This window comes from Cygnus atratus, chromosome 1 (genome assembly GCF_013377495.2).
Source record: "Cygnus atratus isolate AKBS03 ecotype Queensland, Australia chromosome 1, CAtr_DNAZoo_HiC_assembly, whole genome shotgun sequence".
NCBI classification, from domain to species: domain Eukaryota; kingdom Metazoa; phylum Chordata; class Aves; order Anseriformes; family Anatidae; genus Cygnus; species Cygnus atratus.
The window spans coordinates 95,634,123-95,661,544 of NC_066362.1; the positions used below are offsets into that span (position 1 = coordinate 95,634,123).

Here is a 27,422-nt window from a genome sequence, read left to right on the forward strand (position 1 = left end):
AGCAAAATCATTATGCTCAAAGCACAGAACTAACGAGGGATACCAAGAGTAACAAGAAGCCATTCTGTTAGTACATTAGGTAGATGAAGATATAGATCTGTAAATCAATGGAGAGGAAGATCAACTGACAGATGATGTGAGTAGGCTGAAGTGCTTAACACCTTTTTTTGTGTCACCTTTCATTCAAAATTTCCAGTGGCAAGACATGGATAATTTGCTTAATACTCATGAAGAGGGACATGTTCTTACTCCAGAAGAGCAAACAGATTAGAGTACTTAACTAAGTTAGGTATACTTCAAGTCATTTGGGCCTGATGAATTTCATCCCAGTATCCTTAAAGAGCTGTCTGAAACAGTTTTGGAGACTTTGTGAGAGATAAGAAAAGTTTGGAAGAATAAATATAGTACCTGCCATGAAAAGTGAGAGAAAAAAGAGAAAAGAAAGAACAAAGGAATTCTTGACCAGTCGACTTAAGCTTAATTCCCAGAAAAAAAAAATCTTGATCAAGCAATGAAAACACCTAACTAAAAAAGATGAGTAGTAATCAACATTGATTTAAGAACGAATCATGTCAAAACAACCTAATTTCCTTCCAGAACAGGATAAGAAGCCCTGTAGAAAGCAGCAAGTGTCATTCATGTACCTTAACTTTATTTTAGCCTTTGGCAGTTTTATACAACATTCTTATAAACAAGCTTGGAGCAAAGCAAGCATAGTCAGAAGCAGATAACATAGATAGTCACAGATACAAAACTTCTTAGATAAGGGAATCCACACAGTAATTATCAAAATACAAGACTACAACAACTGGGTTGCTGCCCTGAGTTTTGTTCTATTAAACTTTCTCATTAATAACCTAGATGATGGAATAGAAAACATATTTGTTAAGCTTACAGACCACATGAACCTGGAAATGCACTGAGTGACTGAATAAAATTCAAAATGACCTTGGCAATAATAGAAATGGTCTAGAGGCGCTGGATGAGGTTCAACGGGAGTATGGATGAACTACTGTGCTTAGGCAGAAATAATTAACGACATAAATACAAGATGGGGTATAACTGAGAAAGTAGCAGTTTTTCAGAAAAGGATCTAGGGTTATTGTGAATTATAAGCTTGATATAAGTTTGCAGAATCTTGGTGAAACAAGGGAACAATCATCATTTGGAGCTTTCTATAAGCAGACATGCAGCCCTGAGGACACAGGAAGTGATCTTTCAGCTCTATGCAGTTTGGGAAGTTTGAAGAGGCAAACTGTCCAGTTATGGACAGAGCTTTTCAAGAAACAGATGAAGAACATCCAGAAAAGAGCATGAATGATCATAAACGCAGATACCATACACAGAATGGAATTACTGCCAGAAATGACTATATTACCCAGACTACTAGTACATAAAAAGCTGTTGCAAAGGGAACGGGAATCACTGTCAAAGAAGTAAGTGAAGTAAACTGTAGTAAAGAAGATTCAGGTTAGGCAACAGGAAAGTCTTTCTAAGGGTAAGAATAATGAGGTACCAGAATAGATCACTTGAAGTGGGACTCATAACTTAACAGTCTGGACAAATACTTGTCAGGAATAACAAAACATACAGTCTATCCTCTTTTGGACAGGGAAGAGGACTTTGAGTGTTCCTTACACCTTTTTTTTTTTTTTTTGAGGGTTCTAGAACAGAACTGGCAAGGACTAAAGGAGAATCCCCCCCCAAAAAAGCCACATATGAAGGACAAGAGTTACGAAGATATATGAAAATTATCATATATCTTAAGAAGACAAAATTTCATCCCAGAAAGGGTTTGTCTTCATGCTTGGATTTCAGTAAGACATGTACTTGAACAAATAATCTAGGACAGAAGTGGTGGTGTCCCTAACGATCCTTCAGGACAACCTCATTACAGCATGCCTGTCAATCCATTAGGCTTCAGTAAGTGCTACATGATTACAAATAAATCCATCGTGTCCTGAGATTAACAAAAACAGTACCTGCTAGGCCTTTCAACTGGTCTGATTCCAGCACCAAGTCATGGCAAAGTGGCGGCAGTGAATTTAACAATTTATTGTCATCTGCTTACTGTCAAGGGAAGAAAAAGAAACAATAGGAACACAACGAAAGAAGAAGTAAAGGTAGAGTGCTGAAAATAATTGTACCCAGGGCACAGTATTCAAGCATGATTTTGTTAATAATGCGTTGATCAAGACTGGACTATTATATTAAGAAGGAAGAGCTGACAATCCAATAAGGAGTGGGCCTCAACTATATTTAGTTTTAATATTTTCAAGCTTTTCCAAAAGCAAAGAAGTTTCATGTGGTACCAACGCACTGGCAACAACATCTCCCAGTTCTGTGATGAACCCCCAACGTGCACAGGTGGCAGCACGCCTGTGTTGTTTCTTCTTGTCCTTCAAAACAGATCTCTCTCCATTCTCTCACCTCCCCACCTTTCTAACACTGATTCTACTTAAAGCACATTTACACAATGCACTTTCCATGCCCTTCTATCACAGCCCACCCCGTGGCACTGCCCCCTGCTTCATCCCCTCCCTGCTTTCCTCTCCGCCACAGAACCAGGGTCCAACCCCATCCTCTCACCCCTCCATCCCACTTCCTGCTCACCTTCCCCATGTTCCCCGCCCTGTGTTGCCTTGGGCCTCTTCTCTAGTCTTGAGCGGAAAGATCAGAGCCTGACACCAATGGTGTTTCAGCAGCTGGGAGCGGAGCAGGATGGTTTACCACCACAGGCAGAACAAGGCGGCACTCGCCACATGGCTTGCCTTAAGTGCTGTTGAGGTGACCAGGGCAATTATCCAAGGAAAGACATTTATTGTGTGGTCAGGTAAGAATCCCCACGTGGGCAGGGCTGGGAGCTGCTAGGTATCTGAGCGGCTCATGCAGTTTACAATTTTTCTTGAATAACTCATGCAGGCATAGATAAAAAGACCTAGTCCTATTTACGTCAGTGGCAGAACTGTTTGGGGAATGGGAACAAGACTAACTTCCAACATTTTCCAAACAAATTGAACCATTACCCAGACTTACTCAAACAGTTCTTGTACATTCTGACTCTTTCCAAATGCACTACTTGTAAACACAGGCATAAGCGTATGAGTTAGCACATACATAAACACATATAAACTATTTTCTATATTTCTGTGATGAATGCAGCCAATGTGAAGCCACTGGAATTCTGCTAATGACTGGAGACACATGCCCACCAGTGAAAAGAAATGAAATACCAAGAATTTATACTACAGCGACTACTGCTTCTAACTCCATCTAGTTGCTCAGTGCTGTCTGCCTTTACATTACCTGAAACTTCAAATTTCCAAAACTTGAGAAAAGTTAAGCCATTCCTTTCATGTGTGAAACAACCTGTAGATCACACGATACCTGCTGCAAAGTGACACTGAGATCAAGAGCTTATTAAAAATAAATAAAAAAAGGAAAAACTTGTATATGGCTAGTAGGAATATCCATTACAACATCAAACAGACCTCTAATCGAGTAGAAAACCTGTACCTACTTTGTTCAAAGACTTGGCCAATTATCCCATGGCAGAGTAAGGTAGGAGCTTCCTCCATCGCCAGTTTTTTCCATACTTGTTCATTGGAAGGCCTTCCCCATCTAGCTCAGAAGTTTCTGACACTTTCAGAAGCAGAGGTGACAGAGTATATGAACAACTTATTTAGTTTCTTCAACAGCTCCTGTCTTCCTGTAGATAACTGTATGTTTTACTTTCATGTAAATACTATATGCTACAATTATACAACTTTTTAAAATAAAGTTTTTGGTAGAAACGTGACACCATTTATCTGGAATTTCTAAGCTCATCTTGACCCACAAGTCCTCTGGCTAACAGTTTCAAAACTGGTACCTAAATTTGCTCTTCTAAATCCATGTTACTAAAAGTCCTGTGCATCCAGCACACTCAGCAGGGGCTTCTTGACATCGAGCACTTTGGAAAACGTAGCTGCTTATTTAGAAGCATAAATATGGAATTGGGCAAGTAAGATGAGATAATCAGTTCTTTAAAACTTCAGTTTTGACAGTTTCAGAATATATGTGTTCTCTGTCTCTGTATCATACGAAAAAAAAAAAAAAAAACAGAGATCAGCTAGCATACTTGAACAAACACACCCAGTTTGAGGCTAGCAGATGACCACTTCCAATAAAGCCTTCAAGCTGATCACTTACTTTCTCTGCTGGCCTGGTAGAGGTAGAACGTACAGATATTTTTTTAAATCCCTCCATTTGCAGAGGTTTTCGCTGTGCAAATGATTGAAGAAATCTAATGTTGTTTAGCATGGAGATTCTATCAGCGAACTCACAGTTTGTCAATTATAAACTTTAATTAACAGCATTTTAACCTTATATGTGCACTTAGGAATAAAGTCAAATTAAATGAATGTAATACAAGTAAGGCTGGCAAACATACTTTAAAACATTCTTCAGGGCACAATCTGAACATACGCTTATGAGCTCCTATTTTCACACTGTGCATAGGCCTCTTTAAGAGAAAATGAGTTTCTCCCGAGATGGCTTGCCACCACTATGCTCCCAAGATATTCTGTTCTACCCTTACAACCACATAAAAACACAGATCCCTCTTTCTCACCTTTGAGCTAACTTTACACCAGAGTAGCCAAACGTAAGTATGGCAGCCAGTTGTAAAAGGGAAACAGAACTTGTGAATACACTTGTTTTTCTTTTAGTAATTCTAGAAGTCACTGTAAGTATATTGTACCTCTACCTTTGGTATGCTTTGTTCCCAAATACTGGGGCATAGGTGTGTACAAAGTGACTCTAACAGAAAGTCATCCTTATTAGCTGTGGACCCTCCAACAACTGCACAGGAAAACAATGGTGTCCAAGGACCGGCAGGGCAACCGATACTCTGACAACAGTGCAATAATCGGTGGTATAATGTTTTCCACAGAGCAAAGGAGATATTGAAATTTGTTTTGTTCTGGATCCCCAATATCAAATGAATTGCTTGGGACAGCTTATCTGTCTCTAATGCCAAGTCTGCATGGAGGTGTTGAGAAAGTTAAGGCAAATCAACTGATGTCTGACTTCAATATGCACACATTTAATTGTCTTGAAGCTGTCAGTAGATGCTGTAATTCAACAGCAAAGCTCCCTGTAGTTCCTTATTCAGTTAAGCTACAGTGGCCTAAGACTAATTTCCTCCTGAATTAAAGCAGTCCCCTAAAGATTCCATGCAACTCATTTTTGTGTACTGACTTCATGCATTTAGCCAATTTGCCTCAGCTCTTCCTGAGTTTCTCTTAAAGAGTTTTCAGTCTATAGCTGAAGGCAGCTCAGCTACTTCAACTCTGATATTTAGAGCATCAAACTTTTTTTCCCATCTAGGACACAGAAAAACTAAAGAGAAGGTCCTTAGCTTAGCTGCTTCCTGCTCCAAGCTTGAAATTTGGTGGTATTGGAGTTTATTGTTACCTCATTCCTATTCTCACTCTTTAACTTTGTGGAAGCCAGTTTTGGGAACTGGTATGTTAATATGAAGGAAACAAGCAGAAACAAGCAAAGAAAAAATTGCAAGAAGATACTAATACCAAAGTGGGATTTGAACTGTGAGATCATCATTAGAAACTTCAAATTATGTCAAAGCTGTATCTACTGATGCTGGTTTTTGCTCACCAGGATTTGGTAATTGCAGTCATATCTCTATGTTCTACCAATTCTCATTGCAATTACTGTCGTAGTACCTCAGCATGTTCTGGAAATGAATCATATTCCATCAATTCAACATTAATTCAATTCAATGCTAATCCTGAACTGGGATTAACATTAGAATCATAGAATCCTAAATTTTTCAAAAGATGTTAATGAAATTACCTATAGAAAGGATCTATGATTTTTAGAGCAAATGAGTTGCTTCCTTACAGCTGTAGCTTAGAAGATCATTTTATTTAAGTCAAAATTTAAAGCACTTCTCAAACTATATACGCACTTAGGTGAAGTAAAGGCTTCCATGTTTCATCCAGGCTCATTAAAAATTACCTGGACACTGGCAGCAGTTGGGTAATACTTCATTATGGCCTTAATGCAAGGAGGTTCAGGTTTCAGAGATGCTTTGAGTGCACTCACACAGACACACTTAAGCGCACACATATGCAGATGACATATCCCAAGGTACCTTAGAAAATTAAAGTTCCTGTATTATGTTCCTTGATTGAGCTATCTGAATGATGAACTAGAGTTAGAGGCCCTACTGTATAGCAGCTGGCTGCATGGAGTGTTTAGAGGAATAAACAAATACACAAACTGCCTGATGTTTCCTTTCCCCAAAATAAATTCATTCATTATAAATGAACTGTCAGATCATCTTCTTCGGAGACTTCAAGTCATGTCAAAGTCGTATCTCCTGACGCTGGTTTTTGTTCATCACGATTTGGAAACTGCAATCATACCACCACGTTCCACCATTTCTCATCACAAGCACTGTTGTGGTACCTCGGCAGCTTCTGGAAATGAATCATACTCCATGAATTCAAACACAGATCTAATATCTCTAAACACCAACCAAGCTAGGCACCACCAAAATAAAGAAGTGGGTTGCATGCAGCCAGGTGCATGGACTTCTTAAACATGCTTTTTAAATTGTAGATGGTTTTAAAACAGAATATATAATCTCTCAATATCAATTAAAAAAATATCTAAATGCCCAAACTATCAGGCAAGAACTTTTTAATATTTTTATACTTCTTTATTACTCAAAATAAAAACAATAAGAAATAAGCAAATGAAAGCAAAGCCCTCTGGACAATACTTTCACTGATTTGCTGGAGGGAAGGACCCCTAGTGTCTATCTGGATGCTAGCCAGCCTGGGGTCTGGTGACTACACAGCATCCGGGATGAAAGAACATCTTAGTAAATATTTCCTTAGTAAAATATTTCCTGCAAACACTTTCCTCTCTCCCTTACTTGGATGCCGACTGATTAAAATTAAAAAAAAAAAATGTATATGGTTCTGCTTTCTTAAACTAATTATTTCAAAATATTATCAAGGTGTCATGTGATCATCTGGACTCTGTGGATTCATCATTACTGATGAACGGGAATGTGCCTTGGCACAATAGTTTCAGTGGTTGATTATGCATTGCAGACACCTATAGATAAACATCTCTATTTGTAAAAAATGAGCACTGTCTCTGAGAGCAGCTTCTGATGAGGCTTTAAAAGCGGCATCAAAAAAATGTAATGCTAGAAGGATGAGGGTGCCCAGCGCTGTCACATACCAGCATTGCTTTCTAAGAGGAAAAAAAAAAATCTGCACCATTCCTTATGATCAGGGTTTTACCCATTTATTTGGCTAATCATTCAAATGGCTAAACAGACCTCTAATTTGAAAATAAAAACCGATTGATGCAATCACAAACAAGTTCTGAAATTGTGATTTATAAAAAAAGCGGGGAAATCGTGTTCTAAGCCAAAACACACACAGAGTTACCTTTTTCTAATCACAGCATTCATTTCTCCTCATTATGATCTCACAAGCACATTAAAATCTTATTAACATTAATTACTTCTGAGCGTCTATGCATGAGCAGCGACAGGCTTGCGTGCGCGCGCGTGTGTGTATGTGTGTGTGTCTCTGGATCATATCTACATTTATATACCTTGCTGCACTTTGCTTATAAAACATGTGAAAATATTGCTGCTAACACCAATTAGCTAATTTCACACACACAGATAGTAAGCTGCTGTCTCGCTGCACAGCTTATAATAGACCAGCAGACAGATGGACAGACAAACAGACGCAAAAAGCATCACGGCTCCTCCTAAATGCAAGAGCTGAAATGCCTGGCACCCCCAGGAGTGCGAGTTTTATCCTCGTAAGTCTGAGCGAACAAAATGACACAAATAAAAAAAAAATAATAAAAAAAATACAAGACAGCCAAATATCCCATTTTCTACACAGATGGGTTCAATGATGAAGTGATAGAGACAAAGAAAAAACTGGCAGGCAGACAAGCAGCAGGCGCACAGAGAGATAGACGGAGACAGATAAACAAAGCAACAGAGAAAAGAGATGAAAGCATATTAATATACGTGATTTGGGGCTAAGCAATATAAACTTTATCCCACCAATAAGGTAAGGAAAGAAATGGCAGAGCCGAGAGTCACAATAGGTCCAACTTCGCAAGCAAAATAAAATCCTGACTCTCTACAAAACTATTTATGGATTCTATTTATACTGAGAACACTACACACGGCGCTGCCACTGATGATATTCAGCTCCACCACAAACTCCAGAATAAACACAGGCACCCCAGCAGTTGCTGCTGGAGAACCGCACCTTCCCCTTCTTTCCAACCCTTTGTTTCCAATCCAATTCAGCTTCACCTCTACCCGGCTCCTAAATCCTGCCCTCCTGAACACTTCTCTCTGCCAGGAGTTAAGATACAAACAACACATCGGCATCGCTCATCGTGTCACAGCCACGTTTCTCCATTGCCCGGGGATTACCCTCTCAACTACAACTCCTTCAGTCATTCACACGACACCAGCGGGCGCTCGCTTATTGTTCATGGCGTTTTCCTCCCTACCCAGATACCCACCTCTGCTCATCCTCCGCTACCCAGAAAGCTAACTGCAACCCGGGGCTGGAATTAAAACTTCCACTGGCATCGGCTGAACACGAGGTTTAGAAGTAGTCAAAATTTGCCTTTTAGCAGTTCCCTCCTTTGTTTCACTTCTGTATTCTTCCCCTGATGACGTGATCAGGCAAAACACTGTACGGAGGGAAAGGATTAAAGCTTCACAAGACAGGTCTGCGGAGAAATTTCCAGATGGCATGAAACGCTACCTTACTTGGAAAATTTCTTAAATGAGGGCATTTTCATTTCTCGTGGTAACACAAGTGTTTGGATTTTCTCCTCACTCCTCCCAGATCACGAGAAGGTAAATGGGGCAATAATCGCTGTCTTATCCCAAGCCTTTTCACCTAAAGATTTCTGTGCACGTGCCAAAAGGCTCGTTAAGCTTCAAGGCACGAAGAAGTTACTTTTGTCACTCCATTTTAGAGCTAGGGAACAGAGGAGCAGAGAGGTGAAGCACCCAGATCAGTAAGACGGTCTGCAGCAGATCCAAAAAGCACTTTTAGTTACATTTTCCACATCTTCTCTTCTTACACATACCCTATCTAAGGCCATTATAAACAGTATCTGAACCATAATAATAATAATAATAATAATAATAGAAAACAGTGTTTGAGGGTTGTACTCAGGATGCTTGACCTTTGTTGTGTTTACACACAATTCATCTTGCTCATGACCTACTCCTGATGATGGTCATCCAGGAGGATGCGCTCCCTCGCAAGCACAGCACTACCATGGATGCAGTCAAGCAACTCTGGCACACGTCAGATGCACCTCAACCAACCAAATTAGTTCTGGTGCATTCACAGCAAACCCAGTGATTCCAGGAAGCTTTGGAGCTCCTGAGCACGGACGTTACACCTGTATCCCACGTAAGCGGTAAACTCGGTGCATGCACAGCAAATCGGGTCACGTGGCAGAGAAGGAGCCACGGCATATGGCCCCTTCTGCCACAAGGAGCGGGTACATGACCTGCTCAGGCAGAAAATAAGCAAGCAAATTGAACACCACTGCGTTTGCTCGGCTTACTATGCTGCTTTTTTTTAAATACACAGATGTTGAGAGTGAAGACAGAGAAGAGCAAAAGCTTTGTAAACGAAGCAATAAGCAAAAAAGATTTGAAGTCTTACAGTTTAAGGCATATGGCAAAGTGGACTCATGCTTGAATATTTCCTAAAAAATAGAGCATGGACCTTTAAAGTCCGTCTTGAATCATGCAGAATTGCATCTTTCCTGGTGTGTCCCCACAGAAGTACTTGGAGAACAACTCTGAGTAGGCAAGGAGTCTCACCCATTCTGGCTAACGCTGGTTCAGCCAGAAATTCAGCTTATGAACCCAGGCTTTCCAGACAGCCAAGAGAAATTCCCCACTAGACTTTCTTCAGCCTCCCCATCATGCTCTCACCTTCCTCTTGGCATGTTTGAAACTTTGGAAAACAACAGGGTCAAGGAGAACTTCCCCCTAAACACATCAGTTAATCCTGCTGTAATTGGAGGAAGGGCCAAAAAAGATGAGTTCAAAACAATAAAATAAAAAAAAAAGGTCAAGAAACAAGTATCCACTGGGCTTGCTGACTGAATGTTTACATAGCTGTTGACTTTTTAATCCTCCTTTCTCCCAACCCCATGTAGATATATATGGTTCACTGTACCCTGAAGGAAAAATGGAGTGCTACATAAAGCGCTCCTTTGGAGTTCTGAAGACTCTGTGTGCCTTAATTACATGCAGCAAAAGTTGTACCTCTGCAAATTGAAAAACAAAAACAAAAAGCGGAAGCTCATTTATGTAAGCAAATGTATAACAGTGGAAATGCTTAATGAGAAAAAAAAGAAGTTGCCAGTTTTTATTACCACGATAGCATGCAGAAGCAAATGTGTAACCTGCAGAATTTTCCTACGTCTGAGTTTAGCGTGTAAACCGGATATAAGCATTCTAAAAAGTAGGAGTATTCAAATGCAACTGTCTTGAGGAACATCTCTCGTAGGACCAGTGCTTACCAGCAGAGGCAAACAAATCTCAGCGACCATTCAGTCTGTGAAACGGGTCATTATGCATAAATGAAAGGATAACAGGGAAAGATCTCTAGTGAGAGAAAACAAACAGCAAACAAACAAGGCATTTATTGGCTTTCCTGTACAAAGCAGCTTGATCTGCCTCTCTCGGGTGGGAGTTCTCCCTGCAAACCTGGTCTCTTCATCTCCTGTATGAACCTTATTGTGCTGTGTCTACCAAAAGTTACAGCAGGCTGAGACAATATGAGAGTACTTAAGAGGTGCACTTGGCATCCAGACCAGCCTTGAGATCCAAAGCTCTTTGTGTCCTTCTGGAGGTTAATAAGATGAGATTTTACTGACTCCATCCCGGCTTTTACAAGCTTCTTGAGGATTACTGAAATCAGAGGTTGCATATGAAAAAGCTGGTTCACCCGTTTCCTAGAAGGGACGCTCATCCACTTTGCCCTTCGAGTCCTGAAATGTGAGACACGCCTGAGGAGTGTTCTTTGTTATAGTGTCTCACAAATATATCCAGCGATGGTGAGTCCATATGTCTCTGATAAAGAAAAAACTTTACTGTGCATTCCAGCCTTCTCTTTTGTAAACATACTAAACTAGACGAATTTGGCTCTCAAAGGAGAAAGTATTAATTGTGCTGGCTAATAAAACTTTCTGTTGCTCTCCTTCCAATCTGGTCTTCTAAGCATCAACAGACATTAAAACTGGCTTTTGGGAAGTGGGAATGTATCAGAAAGTAGTACAAAACCAAAACTTGCTTGTAAGTTTTCAGGAATTGAGATGAATCTCATTCCCAAGTAACAAAAAGTTAAACGCACCTACTCACTGCACAGCTTTCAAGTTAAACGTACAAATAACTCAGTTCCTCCTACTGTTCATTCTCTGACAGATGCCTCAGCAGTAATACATCTGTGCTCTGCCCAAATCCAGTACTCGCAGGCTTCCATTATTACTTGCATATGTTTGTTTCCACTGACAGTTTAAACAGACAAGTAACAATCCTCTTTAAATATGTGTCCAAAGAACCCTTAGGGGCTATTTTCTCCTCTACATACTGCAACTCCCACTGAGCAGCTATGCAGACAAGCAGTTACACACACAAGAAGCCCAGAACAACGTAACTATTTGTAGGTACTTTTATATTCATGTGCGATACAGAGCTTCAGTCTTCTTTTGATGACTGTTTCAAGAAGCAAGCAACACCACTGTTTATTTCAGCCAAGTATAATCTTCCCCTATGATTATTATTGTACAAAAAGAGGTAAGAGACTGGTCCATGTTTTGAACTTGTCTTTCTTGGACACAATGGACTCAAATCTAAGGCTGGACCTCGCTAGGACATACCCAGCTGTGGGAAAGCCAATTGGAAAAAAAGTTACTTGTTGCTTACCAGCCTTTGAAGTTAACATTAACTGGGTTAAGAGAGCAATTATAAATAATAATAAAATAAGCAAACAAAATTTTAAAAATGAATTAAAAAAATCTGCTATTAAAAATAAGACTGTTGACAAGTCTCAAAATTGGCCTCAATTTTGAGTTATGGTAGGGTCTTTTTTATATAATTCTGAAACTAGAATAAGATTGTAATGGCAAAGAAATTGCACATGTGTTTCAATACCACAGTGGTTAAAAAAAAAAAAAAAAAAAAAAAAAAAGCTTTAACAGCTTTTAATATGGCCAGGAACCATTTGAGCTTCCGTTGTCCATGGAACATGGTCTTGACTTTTCCAGGTCCCATCTGCTTGTACAATACACTGAGGAAGGAAGAAAGAAAGGCATCACTTCCTCTTTCTCTCTGTGCCTCGATTGTTCCTGATTTAAAAAATGGAAATAATAATGTTGATTCAGCTACTCGAGTTAAGCAAAACTAACTACTTTCATTAAACTCTATATTTGAGTAAGTTTCTTCAGAAAGGCAAAGTGCTATTTATTTGTATCAACTGCTATCTCTGGCTAAACTGTCCTGGAATCTTTTGTGAGCGTTCCCTCCTCCGGCTGAACTCAGCTGATAACTGCACTCTGTTTTGAAGTACTTGTGTCACTCCTTTATCTAAAAAGCCTAGGAAAGACTTAGACAGAACGGGCACTTCTCTTTTGTGGGTAATGAGAACAAAGCAAAACAAAACAAATAAAAAATCATGCAGGGTCTCAGAATTAAGGCTTTGCAGATGATCAACAAAAAAAAAAAAAGAAAAAAAAAAGCATCTCTTGGATGTTAAATTCTTTGCAGGCTTTGCCTGGATATGACGAGAATAATCACCAACACCTCCTGAAAGCAAGCCTTTTCATCAAACCTCTGAAGCTCAGATTTCAAGGAGAGATCTGGTAGGAATCTTATTAATACACCTATGCACACTGCCACAAGGGAAACAGTATCTAACACAGCAAAAATGAGGTCAAATTCAGCAGCACTGTCCTAGAGAAAACTGTCTCCTGGTCACAAATCACTTGTGGAGTACGATGTATCATCTTTACTGCTTCAGACGTACGCCAGCTGCAGCCAGTAGGCTAGAAATACAAAGCTAAATTCAGCTCTCAGTTCAATGTTGATTCTTTTAAATTTCATGGAATTACAAGACTTTTATACAACCGTAACTTAGGGCAAAACATGACCTATAAACTTTTTAGCGGATACACAGATATTCAGAAACTTCACGTGGAACTTCTTATCCCATGAGCATAGTCCTCTGATGATTATTGTATGATGATTATTCCAGCTCACTGCTCATGAGGGAAAAGGGAAGGGCTGTGGCCTCATCCCACCTCACTCTGGCCCTATTCGAACCAAGTCCTGCTGCTACAATTTTCTCCCTCTCCTGCCAGTGGGACCAAGTTAGCCCCTCTTTTTGCATGAAGTTCAGACTTTTTGTCCTCATTTTCTTTGAACAGCTCTGCCCCCTGCCTGCGTCTCAGCTTTTATTTCTTCTAGCTGCTCAGATTCTTCCCAAACCTCCCTCCTAAATGCTCCATTTGTATCCTTCTCCCACATCGAAGCCAATGTTCCATAGTAACATTACTCAACCAGATTTTAATAACTCTTTAAAACAGCCTACAGACAACTAAACCATGCTCCTGAACAAACAGCCTTAACCAGGAAGCTCCAGAAAAGTTGTTTCTATCTCATCTCCTTTTTTGCTTTTCTGTTTTTTTTCCCTTAAAAAAGATACAAAATGAAAATTAACTCAACTTTGGTAGCTGAACAAATTTACACACGGCTGGATATAGATGTGATCTAGACAAGAGGGCTCCCACTCCACCATAAGAGAACTTTACCTGGGCTAGCTCTGTCATCAATAGCAGTTTGTTCAAGGCAATCTAGGGCTGAATGCAGTGACAATACGTGGCTCAAGACACGTGCAAAACTCACCTGAGATCCAACATAATACGGTCTGCATGATCCGGGCTGAGCAGATACTGCCACCTACACTACTGAAGTAAATGCTAGCTCTCATCTCCATGAGGTGAAAACTTCATCCAAACAACAAATCAGGTGTCGGTTCTGTTCAGACATGCCAGAGAAAGACTACATATATTTCAAAACCTTGATCGGGAAGCTAAAGCAAACCCATTAAAGAAAGAGATGGCAATGCACTTTCAGGGTGATAAGGCAAAAAAAATTGGGAGAGAAAGACTCTTACAGCAATAAGAGAGAGAAAGACTCTTACAGCAATAAAATTAGCTAATATAGCTATAGCTAATGCTCTCCCAACTGCTCTCAGGAACTGATAAACCTCATTAGTCCTATCTTGAAGACGAGCAACTGAGACACTGAGAAATGAAGTGACTTGTTGAAAATTACACAAGAAACTAGAAACGAACTAAGGCTCCTGCTTCCATAATCAGTGAGTTATCCTTTCAGGTACCTACATACTTGCATACATCACTCTAGCTACTATACTTCAATCTCACTACAACTTCTGAGACCACACCATGGCTTTATGCTGAGTAAAATATTTAAGAACTTTGCACAGAGGTTAAACAAGATATCTAAAAGGCATCATGAAAAGCTCTGAATGGGATCCTCTCTCCTGTAAAAAGGGACTCAGAGATTTGCAGGGAAAAAAAAAAAAAAAAGGTAAATTCCAGAATTCAGAAATGCCCTGCACCAAGGAAGAAGACTGAGCTTTCTCTTGCCCAGCACAAAGTACAGCACAGCCAAATGTACTGCAAGAGCACAACTGGCTTTTAACCTCATTCAGGAGCAGCTGCTTTCACAGCAGTGAAACGTTTCAGGCTGAGCTTGACTGACTTAGTGGATAAATGATTTGAAGTTGATATAGCTCAGGAAGAAACAACTCATTTAGGAAACGTCAGTACCTTAAAAACATTCTTTTTCTATTCAATCGGAGCAAGTTTTGAAGCTTTCAAAATTTGGCCATGGCTTGGAGAGGAAAATGTAAGCAGTGTTTTTATGAAATGCTGGAAATTACAAAACGCTGCTTGGACTTTAAACGGTTCACCCGTGAGTCAGAAGAGGCTGAGCCTTCACTGAAAACTTGTATTGGTCCTAAGTATTTTATTAGTTTAGTGCTAGCAAAAGGTGCCAGATTGGTAGCCCCAGGCGCTGCATTCTCTATTTATCCCCAAAGCAGGTACAGCAGGAGGGCAAGCCATCTCCGTACCAACCCCTGCTACGATTCCTCATGTCAAGGGACTTGGTGACAGGAGGGTGATCTGGTCTCGGCGCTGCTCTGCTTTCCTGATGTCTCTGCTGTGGCTGCCCGCACGGGGGCCAATTCCCTGCATTGTGTTTCAGGAGGACGGGTTCCTAAACTGCAGGGCCTATGAAAGGGAAATAATGGAGAATCATCCTATGAGCATCCTAGGAGACATGTTGAGAAAGAAGAACCAGGGATTATTTTCTTTGTATTATATTCCAGCCGTCTCAAAATGAACGAATACTGGAGAGAGCAATGAGGCCAGAGAGAGTCAATGTACTGAGTACAAATGAGATTTATATGTGGCTTGAGTCACTCCAGCCAATTAGCTACCCACCAGGCTGTTTGGTTTATTGTCCCTACTGGGTAAAGATTTAATAAGCAGTCACCTAGATGGGAAGCATGAGACTTGCAGAAAGGAAACTTTTCACTACTCTACATTGAAAACTTGAGCCCAGTCCTGCAACAGCTCTGCAGAGCCGATTCCCACTGATCTGTGGATGGCTGCAAGATGAGGCGCTTTATTGTGACAGTCCGCAAGGTGGAAAATATGGGAAATACAGGACAATCTTTCATTATATAATTTCCATGTCAGAAATCTTCCACACATTCCAAATATTCTAAGGGAGTTAAAAAAGCTTTCTTCATTTTTTAATCCAACACTCAGACTTATCCAGAACTTTGACATTTTCCATAGTATCAAAGTACAAAAGGCTGGATTTTAAAAGCAGATCTACTGGGGAAATGCGCTGTGTAGGGAACATGTTAAACAATCCAGCCTATGTTTGGAAAAGAAATACAGATGCACCACAACGAGGAAGAATGTTCAAGAGCATCCCGAAAAAACAGCAGCTATTCAAGCCAAAGGACAGGATGAAGTGGGCACAGCAGTATAAAGCTGACAAGCAGATATAACTGACAGGGACAGAAAGAATTGGAGGCAGCCAAAGCCTTAGCTACACTGGGGCTTCTTCAGATCCTACGTGTACTCTAATTGAAGCTAAAAGCACCAACGAAAATGTTTTTAAAACTCCTTCAGATGGGAAGAATCCTAGAAGCAGCAGCAGCAAAATCGAAAATTCAAACTTTGGGAAATGATAGAAAAATGAATGCCTATTGAATATAAGTAAGACTGGAAACAAAGCAAAAAAGGCTAAATTAGTGGATCGGGCATTTCTTGACCTTACTTAGCAGTCATGCCTGGTATACAAGGCGTTAGCATACTTTGTAAGAAGGCTTCTTGTCCTGTTAATACTGCTCATTGCAGGACAGCTCAGAGCCATTCATTTAAATGCAATTTTTTGTAAGGCACTGTCCCAGCGGGTGTGGCCTGGTCTCCTGGGAATAGCATTTGTTAGTTTTAGAGAACCAGCAGAGGGAGCACATTAGCAATTAAACATGGTTTTGCTTGTGTTTGTGCCTAAACAATGAGTTTGGGGGGCTTTTCTGTTTGTTTGTTTTTATTTTTATTGTCAGCATTCCTCCCTGTCACTAATGCCAATGACTCACACAGCTATCAGATTGCTAGGGGTTGAGGAGCCAAAGCCACAGAGAATAACAGGCTCCACATCCACCCTGCATAACACGTTAGCGGACAGAGGCTTTTACCTAGGTGTCTTTCTTCTCTCCCCCTATATCAGCCTCCATCTTACCTGTTCCCAACCACCTGCCCATGAAATCTTGTGCTGCCACAAAACCACTACTCCCAAACTCCTGCACTGGGACCGCTAACTTTCTAGCCAGAAAGAATGGCATACGGATCCCTAGGGAGCGAAGAGAAATCAATAATTAACTTTCAGTCAGCTGAAAGGACAACTCTGAAGTCCGTAAGGTAACTTTCCCAGTCCTACGTCAATATCCACAAGGGGTGGATCATACTTTCAGCTACTGACGATTTTAGAAGCAAGGTATTAGAAAGCCTGTCTTATAGTGAGGGGGAAAAAAAAAAAAAAAAAGTCAGTAATTTCCACACTGTGTTTACCTCAGAATCAACTGGCACACCACACTTGCCTGCATTTTTAGCTCTACCACAATCCCAAGATAAATCTACTACGGAAGCATAACATTAAGAGGTCATCTCCAGACGTAGCTTGCAGAATGGCAACACTACTGACCAGCAAAAGATTTCCCACAGATGCTCTGCAGAGGGGGACATGCACTACCCAGTTGGGTTTCCTTGCCCCTTCACTACAGTTATCAACTCCTGCTAATGCAAATTTATGTAATCACTGATTTGATACTAGCTCAAATATTGAGGAAGAACGTACTGGTTTTGGTTTGCCTTCTGTGCTGTCGTTTACACTTGTGCAAACCGGACAGAAAATGTTAGCTAAGGGTCTGTGTTCGCTCACTTCACCAAAGCACAAGGAAAGGCACATGACACAGGGCACCGATAAGTGAAGTCCTGAAGATGCTGCCAGTGCCTGAATTCAGTGGCACTGGCTTCTTGTAGAACACCTTTTTTAATACGAGGTGTTGAGGAGCAGCGCCGGGTGCCAGCAGAGCAAGGGCAGCACAGGCCGTGGCACTAACCCTGGGGCTGGCGGGTGGGATATTCGCGGTGGGGAGAGACCCCTCCTTGGCACCACAAGCTGTCGGTCTTTGTGCTTGCACAGACCGTGGCCTTTCTTCGCGTGGTGCCACCTAGCGCCAGCTCCTTCAGCGGTTCTCTTTTTCCTGCGGTGAGCATCTGCCCCTCAGGCCTCAGGCTGGGACCCTAGGCGCCCACCTCACCCAAGCCAAACCCCAGCCATCAAGGTAACAGCATATTTGTTCCTACAGACGGCTCTATCTGACCGGCTCCGTTTCCCACTGCTGTATTTTAACTGCTTTGAGATATAGGGGCTGCTGCGTGTGAGGCAGAAGAACTTGGGCCCTCCTCGCGCACCTCTGAGGTGCGCAGCAGCCAGCAACGTCCCACCGGCAGCGGTGTGGGGCTCGCCTCTCCACCAGCGACCTACCTGCCCCGGGGGAGCACTTTTACGAGACCCGTTCCCGAACCCAATGTCCACCAAAGCCTGGCAGGCAAAATGCCTCCGTGGGACACGAAGAAACTGAAGGACTGAGGAAAAAAAAAAAAAAAAAAAAAAAAAAGGCATGAAAACGTCAAGTGCATAGGCGGTAAACATCCAGAAATGCCAGTCTCCTATTAAAAGAGGATTGGATCAGTGCTGTTAGAACTAAATATTAACTTTTGAGATAAATAATAACCAGGAATATAGGCGACGCTGTCAAAGCCAAAACCATCCTGGACAAAAGCCTTTGCCTTTATTCACTCCTCACTGAAATGTTGATAAATCAGTGAAAATCTGCTGAAGTTAAAGCTCTGTAGGCATTACAACGGCCCCTCCGAGTTTGGAGCACAGTTAAACACTACTCTTTTACCATGAGAAACTGGGATTATTGGAACGGATAGATTATTAAAAATCCAATTTATTTTTCACAGTTGATATGGTTTGTTTACTTTCTGAATCTTCTTGGGCCAAACTAACGCAATCAATGAAGTCAGTTTCACTTTGATTTGCCATCCTTTTCTCTCTGCAGCACGGTTTGAACTGCCGACCTTACAGAGGGAACAAGTTATTGTTTAAAAACAACTATTTCCAGTACATTGTTTCATTAAAAAAATCTTTAAAGCATATATAAAGGGCTCAGGTTTTCTAAAAGTTTTGCTTAAAAAAAAAAAAGTAACTTGAAGTTAAATTTCAGTATTTAATTCTCCATTAACATTTACAAATCTGTTTCAGTAGGAGCTCTTTACTATACAGACCACACTGTAAAACAGTCCTATAAAATGAGACAGGAGTGAAACCAACTAAAATCTATAAGGCCACAGCATGCCATCAATTTCTAAACAGAACTCCTATTCAAATCGTTCTGCTTAAAACCTCATATGGCCTGCAAAAATGAACAGGGTTTTCTTGAAATGATTTAAATAACAATTTATCTAAGACTGTAATCTCTCTTGTATGGGATTTGCAAGCCATCCCACAGAATTCTCTAGCAGGGGACACTGTTCCCTATTTACATCAAAGTTTTATATAAATAATAATACTTTATTTTAATTTTTTTTTAGATTTTCTGCAGCTGTTCTCCCTTACGAATAAGCTGGGCCTATGAAGAAAATGTGAAAATAGGAAAACTGAGAGTAATATTTATAATAATGATATATCCAACTCAGGAAATTGCTATAACTGTCTTTATCAAAATAAACAAGATTGGTATTTTTTCCTCCTGTAAGAGAAAAGCAAAATCCTCTACTATTAAAATTAATCTGACGTGGTATTTGTTTGGTATTTGGATTTGACCGTCTTATACCCCATTTTTGGTCCTGTTTAAAAACAACAACAACAACCCAAACCAAAAACCACATGCACACAAAACCCAACTGCGTTGCTTTTCGTCTCGCAGGAGTGGAAGAGGCACATGCACACGCCATTCAGTCCAAAATTACTCTAGCTACAGGGCATGGCAAAGCATGAAATAACTGCTCCGGAGCACTTCCTCGTGTGGGTGTGTTAGATAACTGTCTGCTCCAGCGCTAAAATAAAGCGTGCTGAGACCCAGCCGACACCGGGGAGCTCCGCTCTGGACCACCAAGTGGGCTGGGGGCACCTGAGCCCCAAGACCCCCCAGCAGCCTGGGCACCCGGCACCCTTTCAAGCTCCGCTGTGCCCCCTGGCCAAGGGGCTTTTGGCTCGCTGGGTTCCAGCCACAGCATCATGCACTGGATTTAAGTTTACTTAGCCATACTTCACCCTTTGCTGTCATATCCAGATTGCAAACGGACTTTGTGCGGTCGGGAAAGGCTAAGACTTATTAATTTTTTTTATTATTATTTTATAGAATATACTTAGGTTTCAAAGAAATTGAAATCCCTCTGATGGAAAAGTTTTCACGATTAAAAAGAGACCTTACTGAGTCACGAAAAATGTCTCTCCCACTCCGACTCTCTTTCTATGCTCACATTTTTCTTCCCTGGGGTCTTCACGAAAGGAAGAGATACACCGCAGTCATTTTTAAAGTTTTCCTGAAACCTAAAGGTGAGGCTGGGTTTCCGCTCAGCGTGCGTGCGGGACTCCCAAGGACAGGTCTGCCGGCCTCCCTGCCGGAGGAAAGCCGAGCTGCTGAAGGACACGGACCTGCCCTGGCTCGGGACGGAGCGCCAGGTGCCTGACAGCATGCACACCCCTCCAGAGGGGCTGCTGCCGCGACCCTGGTACGGGCTCAGCACCAGCCCAGGCACCGGGAGCTCCGTCCGCCTTCAGGGTCCCCGCGCGCCTGGCAGGACTTGTGCATCCCCTCCGGGCCCAGGTCTGAGTGTCAGAGCTGGAGGTGGAAGCTATAGGAGGAGAGGCAGCACCTTGCTGCAGGAACAGGTCATTTGGAGCCCTGAGCACTGCTAGAGCCTACCGGCAAAACGCTGGTTTAGAAGCCTGAGTAAAAAGGAGGAAGGAAAAAAAAAAAAAAAAAGAAAGAAAGAAAGAAAAAAGCAATGAATGTCATTCCCTAGCTAAGAGATGAGCCACCAATTCTTGGCACAGCGCTATGTAAAACCTTGAAAAGTTTCACTTGGGTTCTGGAATAAAGCTTCTAATAAAATGGAGCAAGTAGTTTCTGCAGTTGTCGTGCCAGTGAATAGATCTGCTGCTTTGGATTTCAATTAACTTAGTTTGTTCAGCGAGGAGGCACTTCGGTTGAAACTGGGGAGCTGCAAGTTAAAGGACAGCTAAAAAAAAATAGCAAAACAACAGCAAAAAAAAAAAAGCCAAACCTGTTGGCAGCAAAAGTTCTCCCTGGCTGTAAAATAATGAATTTTATTAAAACATTTCAAAGGATCTGAAGGTTTGGGAGAATCTATCAGGCAGTCCCAGGTGGGTTAGGAATATTGCATTATGGACTTCTTTGTGCTGAGAGGAAGGCCTAATGCATTTTTTTAAGAAGTCCCTCCCTTGCTATTAAATAAATAATCTTCTATTAAAAAAGGTGATTGTTATTGTTGAGAGATCTCCACTGATCAGCGTCCATTTTATATAATTACTTAGGATTCTCCAGAACATTTTATGTAACTCACTTCCACTGACTGTCTTTTTTCTTTTCTCTTTTTTTTGTTTTGTTTTGTTACCAGCAGAGTAACAGTTTTACTCTCCAACAGAAATGACAGGAGCTCAGATAAAAAGACCATTTCAAATGGATCGATTTAAGCAGCCTTTAGAACCCACGATAAATCTGGGCTCCAAAAACTCGACAATGCTAGATGGGCTACGAAATGCATCGTCAATCCCTCCCCAGGAAAAAATAAAAAAGAAAAAGGAAAGGAAAAAAAAGAAAAAGAAAAGATTAATTCAGAGAAAAGCTTCGATGTTTGAAATTACAAATAAGCAGCGTATTTGTGCAAGGGAAAATGGTAAATAAATAGTTACTATTTCTGGACAAAATGGCTCGATAGATTTCATAATTTGCCACCACTGTAAAAAATATCTATTCCCTTCCCCCCCCCCCCCCCCTTCCCCGCCAATACAGACGGAAACGCAAGCATAACCATGCAGAAAGTGGGAGGGTGGGGGGCAGCCAAGGATACGAACTCCCTCTTAGAAAGTTTGAATTCTTATTAACCCAGTGATGCCTCCATAATGTGACGTTTGATCAGCAACACAAAAGTTGCAATATATGTCTCCTTTCTTCCCGGGAAAGGAAACTGGAAAAATACTAATAATGAAAAATAGATGTTAAAAATACCCAAGAGGGAAAAAAAAAAGAAAAAAGTGCACGTACAATAACCCAAATTAACCCCCTCCGCCCCCGCACCAAAACAGACAAACAACGAGATCTCCGGATAAAAATCCTGTCGGAAGGAGTGGAACCTGCTTTCTCTTTTCTGCTGTTATTTGATGTATGGTTAGGCATGGACTTTAAACTTATAGTGTATACATAGACACAAAACAAAGGACGAGAGTCACCGTTAGCCCCGGCATTACAGTCGGGAGTCATCGGCAAATAGTAATAAAAGCCCGTTTAGCAGTAAATAAGGAGAGCATGATATATGGACGGACAGATGGAACTGCATAAACAGAAAAGAAAAAGCAGAGGGACCCGCAAACAGGCGGAGAGGGCTGTTTTACAAGAGTGAAAGATATTGATTTACTTGGAACTCGTGTTGGAAAACAAACGTATTTGTTTCCTTTGCGATTAGGGGTGGAGGAAGAAAAAAAAGAAAAAGTAATTAAAGTGAATCATAAGGGGGCACACCCTGCAATAAGTCCACGGGGGGGGGAAAGGAAAAAAAAAAAAAAACATTTCTAGAGGGTAAGGCCTTCTATAGATGTTCCCAATTTCCAGCGAGCGGCTAGGGCTGCCAAACTTACACCTCCAAATTAAAACCCGGGGAGGGGGGGGGGAGGAAGGAGGGGAGGCTGGCTGGCCGGGTTCGGGGGAGCGGAGGCTTCGTGTCGTGTGTACCCCCCTTGCCCCCCCCCCCCCCCCCCCCCCCAAACCCAGGCTCGCTTCCTTCCCAAAGTTGGCCGGCCTACCTTGTTCCCCCGTCCTCCGCTCGCCTCCTCATAGCCGCTGCCTCCCCGGGAGCGCGCAGCGTGCGCGGCTAACGCCTGCCTGCCTCCCTAAGGGGTCCATTTTCCTGCTCGGGGCGGTGTGTACACACACGCACTGCAACCTACCTTCCGCACCGCGCCGCGGCGACGGGAGAGGGAGAGCGAGAGCGAGGGAGCGGGCGGCGGCGGCGGCGGCGGCGGCGGAGGCAGGGGAGGCAAGGGGGGAGCCGAGACAAAGCCCTCCCTCCGCCCGGGCAGCCTCCCCTCCTTCCCCGCCGCTGCAACAGGTCGCGCCCCGGCCGGCACCGACGGGGGGACCCCCGGGCGGGATGGGGGGGGGGACACCCCGGGCGGGAGGGGACCCCCAGAGAGGGGACCCCCCGGAGGGGACACCCCGAGGGGACCCCCGGAGAGGGGACCCTCAAAGGGGACACCTGGAGAGGAGGGGACCCCCCGGAGAGGAGGGGTCCCCCAGAGGTGAGGGGACCTCCAGAAGGGACCCCTGGAGAGGGGACACGTGGAGAGGGGACCCAGGGAGAGGAGGGGACCCCCCGGAGAGGAGGGGACCCCCAGAGAGGAGGGGACCCCCAGAGGTGTGCGGACCCCCAGAGGTGATGGGATCCCCGGAGAGAGAACCCCTGGAGAGGGGACACCTGGAGGAGGGACCCCCAGAGAGAGGACCCCCAGAGAGGGGACACCTGGAGAGGGGACCCCCGGGGAGGTGGGGACCCCCAGAGAAGGGGACGCCAGCGTTTCCCCCACTGCCACCTTGCCCCGCTAGGCAGCGGGAGGGGAAGGTGTAAAGGCAGCTCCGCTGGGGCTGGGGGCTTGGGATGGGGGGAACAGCTGGCCCCACACAATAGGGGGGCCTCCAGACAATAGGGGAGCAGTGTGGGGGGGGTGAAGGCTCTGCTGAGGTGGCTGCGAGCAGAGAGAGGGGGCTGCTGGCCCCAGCACCCCCAAACACACACACACCGAAACGGGTATCGGGAGGCTTCAGCCCCTACAGCTATAATAATGCGCCGTGCTTATGGCTGAACAGGTGCAATGCATATAGTACACGGCGTTACGAGGACGGAAATAAATCTCTCAAGTAAAAAAAAAAAAAAAAGAAAAGAAAACAACCAAACAAAACATTTTTCCCGGTTGCAAACAGGCCGAGGTTATTTAAAATAGGGGTCTGGTTTGGAAAATGTGCTCCCCACTCCCTGCATTTTTTGGCTGGGGGGGGGTAAAGGGGGGGGGGGGGGCACAGACAGAAACAAGGTGCAAAAGGGAGACAACAAAGCCAGGAAACCCAGCACACGTAAGCGGTTACTAGATTTTTATTTTTACAACATTCTCTCATGGCTGAAGAAGATCGACGCTGCCACTAAAATAATTTTCACTCGGCCCTGCCTCCCCTCGCACACAAACTTATGCTGTTCACAAAAATTCTGATGATTTTAATGACAGCCACAGCCATGTGAAAGTAGCAAGGGCAGGAAAACAAGATTTTGCACCTGTATTTCATCCTCGGACAAAGGTCCTCCAAGAACTTTATCAGCAGGGTATCTTTATTTTAGCTGGAGAAACTGGGTCCAAAAAAAAAAAAAAAAAAAAAAAAAAAAAAAGTTAAGTGATATTCCCAAGGCTATGCTGTAAATCAGTGGATAAAGCGATGAGAACCCAAATCTCTTGGTGCTTAGCACGGAATTGGCTTTGAATAACTCACGGCCGTGTAAAAGTTAAGTGTCCCGTCTGAACCAGTCGCATGGGCTCCCCCTGTTGCCAGTGGAGGGACAGGCACCTCCGCAAAGCCACCCATCCCACTTCCCCCACCCCCCAAAAAGAGGAGTGAGCCTGTACAGCTGGATTAGGCCAGGCAGCTAGCTTTTAGTTGGCTAAAATTAAGTAAAACGAATGTCATTTGGATCCAAAGTCCTATTCCAACATCCTGCTTCCCAAATTACATTTTTATGCCACATTCATTATTAGGCAATATATGCCTAACTTGTACCGATTGAAAAAGGATAGCCTACTGACTAAAAGAGACAGGTAAACCCCCTAGATTCATGTATTTGTACCCTTTGGCTCGCTGGATGTTCACAATTCACACACAGTCTTCATAATATTAACCAGCCTGGTGACTGGTGAATTTGATTAGTTTTATTCACTGGTAGCTGCTACACATTTTTGTATTTTGCTCATAAACATCATATTTTCATACAGATGTACAGGAAATACAGAAAGATTAATCTTTTCTCAAAAGGTTAATTTTCACTACTGCCTTCATCATCAAAACACAACCTTTCTTACCTTAGGGTAAAATACAAAGAATAAAAAGCTCTACTAGGTGACTTAGTTCAACTCCTTCAGTAATATTTAGCAAAATGCACACCTGCAGTACATAGAGGTAGCTCTACAAGTTGAAGTACTCCAAATATATACAGCAAAATCCAGATGTTATATATTTGCTTCTCTGGACTTTATGACCATATTCAACTTATTGAAGGGTATGTAACGTTAAAAAAATAAAAGTGATCTAGGAGACTATTTCTAAATGTGGTTCTTTATATGGCCGTCTACGTGCCAAATGACCACTCTCTGCCTCAGTTTTTCCATCTGTAAAATGGACCTGACTGTAGTTCCATGAGCAAATAGTACTAAAAATATATGAAGTGCTTTGTTTTCCTATCTCAGCCTAGCATCTCTCAGACTTTTATGATGGAGAATATCATGTGAAAAATACAGATAACAAATCAAAGGTGATCTGTATTAAAGCCAGCTGATGAAAATCACAAGATTTTACATACTGTTGTTCAGTTTAAATATGAGTAGTCTCAGAATTTCAAATTTAAAAAATAGATCTACACCAAAATGAGGGTATCAGATATAAGAACTTCTTAGTATTCTGGCACACTTGACCCAAAACTGACATTCACACCTCAGTCCTCCTACCTTATAGATTCAAATCTGAAGAGAGTCAAAACTTAACAAGTTTCAATAAAATACAGATTTGAACATTTTCAAATTTTGACATTTAGGTTACACTAATTTGGAACCATGTAAGTTTGAACGATGTTCAGATTTGCCCTTGATCCAGATCCAAAAACTTTAAGTTGGGAGGCATCTAGAGCCTTACTTCCTGTAACTTTCTCGAAATTTTATACACATATCTAAACCAGGATCACAGGGTAAATTTACTCATATTCTCAGAAAGTCTGAATCTCAGTAAGGACCCTAAAACTGAACCTGATTCCACCCAGATATGGAGACACTTAGAACCAAACCTCAAATGACACCTGAAGCAAAGCACATTCAGAGTAGTGCGGGGTTTGGCTGCCTATCAAGCAGATCCCAATGTAAGCTAGTTTTGGCCCTTAATCAGAAATGAATGCAATTAGCCATAACCTTTATAAAATCCAAGTATCTATCTGACCTCAACGATAAACCTCTCAAGTTGTGATCTGCACAACTGGTTCCTCACCTGTGAACCTTTCTGTATGGATACGAACCATCAACGATTTGATTCTCTGTTGTCTTATAAATCAGTCAGCCTACCTAAACCACACAAAAAGTGTCCACCAGAACTGGTATGGCTGTGCAAGTCTTTGTTGCACATGACAAGATTCTGGATGACAGACTGAGAGGGAAGGAATGTGCTTTGGTGCCAAATAACATACTCTGCGCTGCTCTGCTCTCTCCTCTCCTTTTTATGTTCCCAGGCTCACCAACTTAGTGAGTTTAGACCTATCTTGTAGGCAACCACTAGAAGAGGAGTCATTGCATCCTATAACCATATCTGAGGTTACAACTGACTTCATTTAAAAGACTTTGGCCTTTTAGCAGCTATATATTGGGTGACGCTCAAGTTCTAAAGAAATTTAAATAGGACTGACTCCATGGGCTGGTTGGGTATCCTGCTCATCATTGTGATGGGTTAACACACTATTTTGCTATATTGCTTCCAGCTGGACCAGAATCAGAACCCCAGTGTGAGGTCCTCACAGACCTTATAGACCTTATAGAGCAGTTGTTCAGCTGATCCCAAGTGCATCTTGTCCCATGCATTGCAACAAGCAAAATGGTGCTGAGGCTTAGCATACGGATACCACACTGGTGTTAAAAATTTCAGGCAAATATCTGTTGCAGTTCTCTTTCAGATAATACTGTCAGGACCTAGAAACACTCCACAACATGTCTGAACTTGATTACTTCCACTTAGTCCCCTTCACCACATACTCAGATCTCCTAGACTCCCCTGGTATATCATACCGTCATGTTGCCAGCCCGACAGGAACGGTGATTCAGTTGTCTCTATTCATGTCCTGCGGTGTCTCTGCAACTTTGTTCAAATGTAATGAGAAAGATGCCAATTAAGAAGGCACAAGAGCCCTGCAGCTTGGCAGTCTGATTCAAATTAGATACCTGTATGAAGTGATTAAAATAGGTTTTTCTAAACCTGAAGATAACAGGAGGACAGTGTGTTTGATTTACATCAGCAGGAGTCAACAAAAATGTAGAAGAACCACACAGATGCTCTTTACCTCTGCAGATTTACTGGTGAAGATGATCAGGACAGAAGGAAAAAAATACAGTG

General features: G+C 42.3%; 1 protein-coding gene across 18 annotated transcripts in view; it reads right to left on the minus strand.

Moving 5' to 3' along the window:
- The window catches only part of ZBTB20 (zinc finger and BTB domain containing 20), a 453,552-nt gene extending 430,456 nt beyond the window's left edge, over positions 1–23,096 (minus strand). For 16 of the 18 annotated variants that reach the window (XM_035541086.2, XM_035541105.2, XM_035541089.2 and 13 more), the window contains exon 1: positions 22,823–23,051. The gene's annotated coding sequence lies outside the window, so the exon portion shown is untranslated. Of the gene's footprint in view, positions 1–22,822 lie in introns of all 18 variants that reach the window. The other 2 variants (XM_035541102.2, XM_035541088.2) reach the window with 2 other exon arrangements.
- Positions 23,097–27,422: the final 4,326 nt, after the last annotated feature.